Raw genomic sequence first — 6,727 nt, 5'->3', positions numbered from 1 at the left:
GGCGGGGGAGGCGGCGGCGGCCAATCGGCGCGCGGGGCGGACGCACCGGGCGCACCAGGGGGCCCGCCACCGGGTTACCGAAAAGGTGTTGTTCTGCCGAGCAGGGCCCGGGGATCTGAGTCACCGGGAAAAAACGAGTTGAGATTCGTTTAAACACCTATGTCAGCTGATACCTCTCCCGGTGTCATCACTGCCAGACGTTGCTCATTGACTATAAAAAATCATATTTAAAGGGGAATTCGGCCCAAAGCGCCTACTCCCCTGTTACATAATGGAAAACTCGAGAAAATGGAACGTTGGGGACTGAGAAAGGAATTTCTGGAACTTGGGCCACCAGAAATTTCTGAGGAGGAAAAAATGTTTGCTACCCTGGACTGAGCCCAATGTTTACAAATTTCCATATAAATCATTAAAATGGGAGGCCTAGGAAGGGGGCCTCTAGCCATCACCTGCTCCTTCATTTAGTCCGTTTCTGCTCCTCGTTATATGCAAAAGAGATGATTTAGATCATGCTATTTAATGAGAAAAATGCACGCCATTGAGCAAGTCCACTCTGCACACTACAGAATGGTGTATTCTTGCTTATTATTCCTGCCAAGAAATTAGGGGTTTGTCTCATGAAAGGGATGGTCAGCGATGAAGTGATAGAAGGACAGGTGGTAGGGTTAGGGGGACCATATAAATTACTATCCAAATGGGGGTGCTTTTGAGAGTGAAAGGAGCACCAAAATTAAGCCTTGTCAAGGGACATAAACCAGCACTATCCTAGGAAAAGAATGGGACATCTAGTTCCCTCCTTAAGGGCAAAAGTTTCCAAAACAGGACTTGGATTAAATACTTGTATCCCTGGGCCATCACCCAAGTAGGAGGCGACAAGTGGTGAGGGTAGGGGGAAGCCAGGAGAACTGTACTGAGTGGAGTGCTATGAAACAGCTGAGGATGACATTGATATGAGTGTGGGTGGGGCCCTGAAAGATCTGCTGGGAAGGGGAAATGAATGGTCTGGAAGATGTGGCCACTGGAGGGAGATCATTCAGTAACAGAGAACTGGATTTTGGCCAGTTAGAAATGAGCGTTGGGCAGCAATGCCAGCCTGTTTTCTATCCATCAGTCTTATGTAATGACTAGAGGCCCGATGCACTAAATTTGTGCAAGAATAGGCCTTCCTTCCCCCGGCTGCTGGCACTGGCTTCCCTCCAGCACCCAAGACCCGGGCTTCCCTCCCAACCCTGGCTTCATCTGGAAGGAAGGACTTCCATCTGGTCTAATTAACATATTATGCTTTTATTATTATAGACTAGAAGCCCGGTGCACGAAATTCATGCATGCGTAGGGTCCCTAGGCCTGGCTGGCTATCAGGGCTATTAGGGGCCTTCCCACTGCTGGCTGGAGCCTTCCTTTGTTCCATGCTACCCCCTGGTGGTCAGGACTCATCATAGCGAGCAACTGAACTCCCAGTCTCCTGGTCAAACTCCTGAGGGGACACTTTGCATATTAGCCTTTTATATATATAGACTAGAGGCCCGGTGCACAAAATTCGTGCACTTGGGGGGGGTGTCCCTCAGCCCAGCCTGCACCCTCTCCAATCTGGGACCCCTCAGGGGATGTCCAACTGCCGGTTTAGGCCCACAGGGATCGGGCCTAAACCGGCAGTCGGACATCCCTCTCACAATCCAGGACCGCTGGCTCCCAATCGATCGCCTGCCTGCCTGCCTGATTGCCCCTAACTGCTTCTGCCTGCTTCTGCCTGATCACCCCTAACTACTCCCCTGCCAGCCTGATCAATGCCTAACTGCTCCCCTGCTGACCCGATTGCCCCCACCTGCCCTCCCCTGCAGACCCCGTTCCCACAACTGCCCGCCATCTTGCGACCACATGGGGGGGGGGGGGGTGATCATCTTGTGCAAGGGCACGATGGTCAATTTGCATATTACCTCTTTATTATATAGGATTATGTTGACAGTACTTATAGAGCCTTACCTTCTTTCCTCAGAGATGGCTTATTGGGGAGGTGAAATGGGGCAGTGTAGCATCTCTGAGTCTGGGGCTGGAGTGGGTGACCAGATCAGATTAGGTAAGAGGCTGGCTTCCCCCTGCCACGCGGGACTCTGGAAAGCTTAGTTAGAAGATGCTTGAACTCAGCTTTTTGTCACAGGAATCCTACGTCTACTGGCTGAAGGCTCTGCTTCCTTCTCTCCCACGGGGAAAAGGCTCAAAAAGCAGAGAGGATTTTAAAAAGGCAGGGATGAAGGAACCAAAAGGGTTGCCTTATGTCCTATTCTGGCTATTACTGCTATGTAACAACCACCCCCAAACAACCAACATTTTCCTTTGCCTGTGAATTGTGTAGGCCAGGGAGTCCGACAGGCAGAGGGGTCTTGGCTCTGCCCCATTATACTTGAAGACTCAAAATCTGAGGGTGACTTGAGAGCTGAGGGTCAGAATCACTTAAAGCAGTGGTTCTCAACCTTCTGGCCCTTTAAATACAGTTCCTCATGTTGTGACCCAACCATAAAATTATTTTCATTGCTACTTCATAACTGTAATGCTGCTACTGTTATGAATCGTAATGTAAATATCTGATATGCAGGATGGTCTTAGGCGACCCCTGTGAAAGGATCGTTTGAGTGCCAAAGGGGTCTCGACCCATAGGTTGAGAACCACTGACTTAAAGGCTCTTTCACTTGCATGACTGACAGCTGGACTAGATGATTAGCTGTGCTGATCAGAGTGCCTCCACATGGCTTTGCCATGAGGCCTGGCATCTTTCCTGCATGGCTGTCTCAGGTTTGATGGATTTCTTACATGGCTTCTTAGGACTCCAAGTGTGTGTTTCAGCAGACAAAATGGAAGCTACATTGCCACTTCCCACCTAGTCTGAGAAATCACATAATCTCACTTCCACGGCATACTATTGACCAAAGTAGTCATATGTCCACCCAGAATCAAGGGTAGGAGTATAGATCACATCTCTCAGTGGGAGGAGTACCAGAGAATTTGTGATTAAAAAACAAACAAACCTTGCCATAAGAGGGTTAGTGGTCTGGCCTGTAGATTCTTAGGGCCTTTCATTGACCTTATGGACCACACCAGGGTGGGCAGCCCACAGAAGGAAGCTTGTTAAATGGCCCTACATCGTCCCTCATCCCAAGCCCATTTACAATCTCCTCTCCTGCCGCCACACCACCATATCCCAGGATAAGCAAGGAAGGCCATTTTCCGGACTTTTAGAATATGGCTGAGGCTCTGGGGCTTGTCTGGTGGCCTTATGGACCCCTGCTGTGCTAAGTTTCACATCAAGTCATTCTTCGGAAGACTCCCTTCAGATCTCCTGTGTCCTGGCTCAAAGTTATTTGTCAATATTACTTAGATCCTCCTCAGCAAATATGAAGACGCTAAAGAAGTCAAACTCTAAACTTATCTTATTCACAAAAGGAGAACTGTTTCATTCAACAAATAATTTATTGAGCACCACGTGTGAATTAGATAGTTCAGTTCTGACCTCTGACATCAGAGGGAATGTAGGAAACCGCATAGAAAGTGGCCAAGTCACGAGGTCCTAACAGCTTATGACAAGGTGTTTAGATTTTAATTAAATGTGATAGGAAGCTCTTGAAGCTTTAAGCAGGGGAGTGACATGACCTGATTTGACTAAAAGACCACTCTCGTTGCAGTATGTGGTCAGCCCCATTATTTATCTCTCAGTCTTTAATGAGGCTGTAAATGCTGGGAGGAGAGCCTCCGGGCTTTGCAGATGGTAGGTGCCCAGGAAAATCAGCTGAACATGTCCTAAGTGTGGTTGCCTCCCCCAGCCATTCGTTTTACTCTTGTTCTTATTTTTCCCTTGGCTCCAGCAGTATTGTTCCTTTTCTCTGTCTATGTAGTTATGTGTGAGGTCATCTAGAACCTTTGCCACACTGGGGTCCTTCACTTGCTTTCTTCTGCATCACAGGTTTTATGGAATACACTGTTCGATTTTGTCAGCATTCCTTTGTCTCCCCGTCAGGCTTGGCTTCTGACTTGATCTATTGTTCTGGAAACTGGAGCTTTCCTGTATTTAGAGGGCAGTTCCTGGAACATCAGTAATCTTTCTTGTCATCAACCAAATGATTCTAACACCCAATTCCAACTTGGGTGTGTGTGATTTCCGCCACCATTAAGTCATGCTCTGAAGATAGGTGGGTGTCCTGTAATTCAACTCAATTCCGACATCAGATCCCACAGGTTAAGGCAGCGGTTCTCAACCTGTGGGTCGTGACCCCTTTGGTGGTCGAACGACCCTTTCACAGGGGTCGCCTAAGACCATCCTGCATATCAGATATTTACATTAGGATTCATAACAGTAGCAACATTACAGTTATGAAGTAGCAACGAAAATAATTTTATGGTTGGGTCACAACATGAGGACCTGTATTTAAAGGGCCAGAAGGTTGAGAACCACTGGGTTAAGGGTTCAGTCTCGCAAGAGTGGCTCTCACAACTCATAGAAACATGACACTTACTGGATCAATGGTTTATTAAAGAAGAAATAACTCAAGAACAGCCAGATGGAAGAGATGCATAGGGCCAGGTATGGGGGAAGGATATGGAGCTCCCATGCCCTCTCCAGACACGCCACTCTCTCCAAATCTCCATGCATTCACCAACCCATGCGCTCTCTGAACCAGCCGACGGTCCCCTCCCTGGAAATCAGGGGGTGGAACTGAAAGTTCCAAATCTCTATTCATAGTTGGTTTCCTTGGCAACCAGCTCCCATCCTTAGGTGCTTTCTAAAAGTCACTCACTAATATAAACCCAGTTGTGGTAGAAAGGAGCTTGTTATGAATGAGACACCCATGTCACTTTTATGGCTCCGAAAAGATTTGAGGACAAGAGACCAAGTATTATGATGAAAGATGCTCCCATTGCCCTATCGCACAGGAAATCCCAAGAGTTGTGGGAGCTGTGAGCCAGGAGCCATAGGTGAAGGCCAAATATATGTGAGAAACATATTTTGGTCATCTGAATGACCAAATATATATTTCTTATACATCATAACATCACACGGGTGAAGTCAGCTGCCACCCTCGGCCCCCACTTGGCGTGTACAGTTACCTTCTTTTTTTATTGATTCTGCATAAGGCATATCAGAGCAAATTGATACAGCCTAGGGAAGGGTGCTACTGGGGAGAAGCTTTTCCTCTCATGCTTTATTAACCCCAAATTAATACTGATACACGAGGTAGGTAATGGTTTTATCATATGCTTCAACACCTGAGAGGAGTAACAGCACCCATTATCCTCTCTGCTGCAGAGTCTGATATTCTTGCTGTCAGTGTAAGAAATGTCCAAACCTGTGGAGAATCTTTATTGAGTTTATTTGAGCCAAACCGATGACAATTGCCGGGAAGCAAAATCACAATGGATTGAGAAAATGCTCCAGAGAATGGCAGATTTGAAGTGATTTTCAACCATTTTCATCTCATGACACACATAAACTAATTCCTAAAGTTATGCAGCATACCAAAATATATCTTTTGCCAATCTGACTAAAAAATAGGTATACTTTAAAAAAATTTTTTAAATATGTTTTTATTGGTTTCAGAGAGAGGAAGGGAGAGGGAGAGAGAGATAGAAGCATCAATGATGAGAGAGAATCACTGATTGGCTGCCTCTTGCATGCTCCCTACTGGGGATCAAACTGTGACCTCTTGGTTCATGAGTTGATACTCAACCACTGAGCCATACCAGCTGGGCAGGTATAATTTTGATTCATTCACACCAGATGATTATTGTGTTGGCTGTTGTCATTTTTTTTTTTTAATCTAAGGCAGTGGTTCTCAGCCTTGGCTGCACATTAGAATCACCTGGGAATCTTTTTAAAATCCTGATTTCTGGGCCTCATCCTCCGGAAATTCTGTTTCTTTGTTACTGATGTTGTGGCCCCACCCCATAACAAAGAAACAGAATTTCCGGAGGATGAGGCCCAAAATTCAGGATTTTAAAAAGATTTCCAGGTGATTCTAATGTGCAGCCAAGGTTGAGAACCACTGATCTAAGGGAAAAGAGGTCAGTCCCCTGACTAAATAGTCAGGCATTACATGTTTTAAAATGTTTTGCAGCACACTGATTGAAAATCAATGCATTAGAATGAAAGGAGAAGAGGGAGGGAGGGTTACACAAAATCCATTAGTGGTAGATTAAGGAGGCAGGACAAAGCAAAGTGGGGGAATCTCTGGCACTGGGTAAAAAGGCAAAATAGAGAAATCTTTCACATTGGTGGGTACAGGATAGTTAGTGAACATTCACAGCACATGGAGAGGGTACGCAGGGAACAAGGTAACAAGGAGTGGTTCCGGGACCTCCTGCTCTGGTGCAGGCAGCTGTGCCTTGCTGGGCCTGGAAAAGGTTACTCTGCCATTTCAGAGGTGTGCTCTCTTAGTGTGAAAAGACAATAGGTGGGTTCACTTAAGGTAAAGATCCACCTTTGCCCGGGAAGCTACAGTCCTAGGATATGACTACTCACCATGAGTGTTCAGACCATCCTATGTGGTTACTTTTGATCTCTGAGTTTATAAGGCCCACCACCCAGGACTCCCCTGAGCTTGTCAGGTTTAAAATGTGGTCCCTTTTAATCTACATTACTCACTACACCTTCCAGATTAATTTTATAATTGTGTTGAATTCCAAGAGACTCCTGGTTAGGATTTTTTATTGGAATAGCATTGCCTTTATGAATAAATGTGTG

The sequence above is a fragment of the Myotis lucifugus genome, unplaced genomic scaffold (genome assembly GCF_000147115.1).
Source record: "Myotis lucifugus unplaced genomic scaffold, Myoluc2.0 scaffold_178, whole genome shotgun sequence".
Taxonomy (NCBI): Eukaryota; Metazoa; Chordata; class Mammalia; order Chiroptera; family Vespertilionidae; genus Myotis; species Myotis lucifugus.
The sequence above is the reverse complement of the archived record's forward strand: the minus strand, read 5'-3'. Positions refer to the sequence as shown.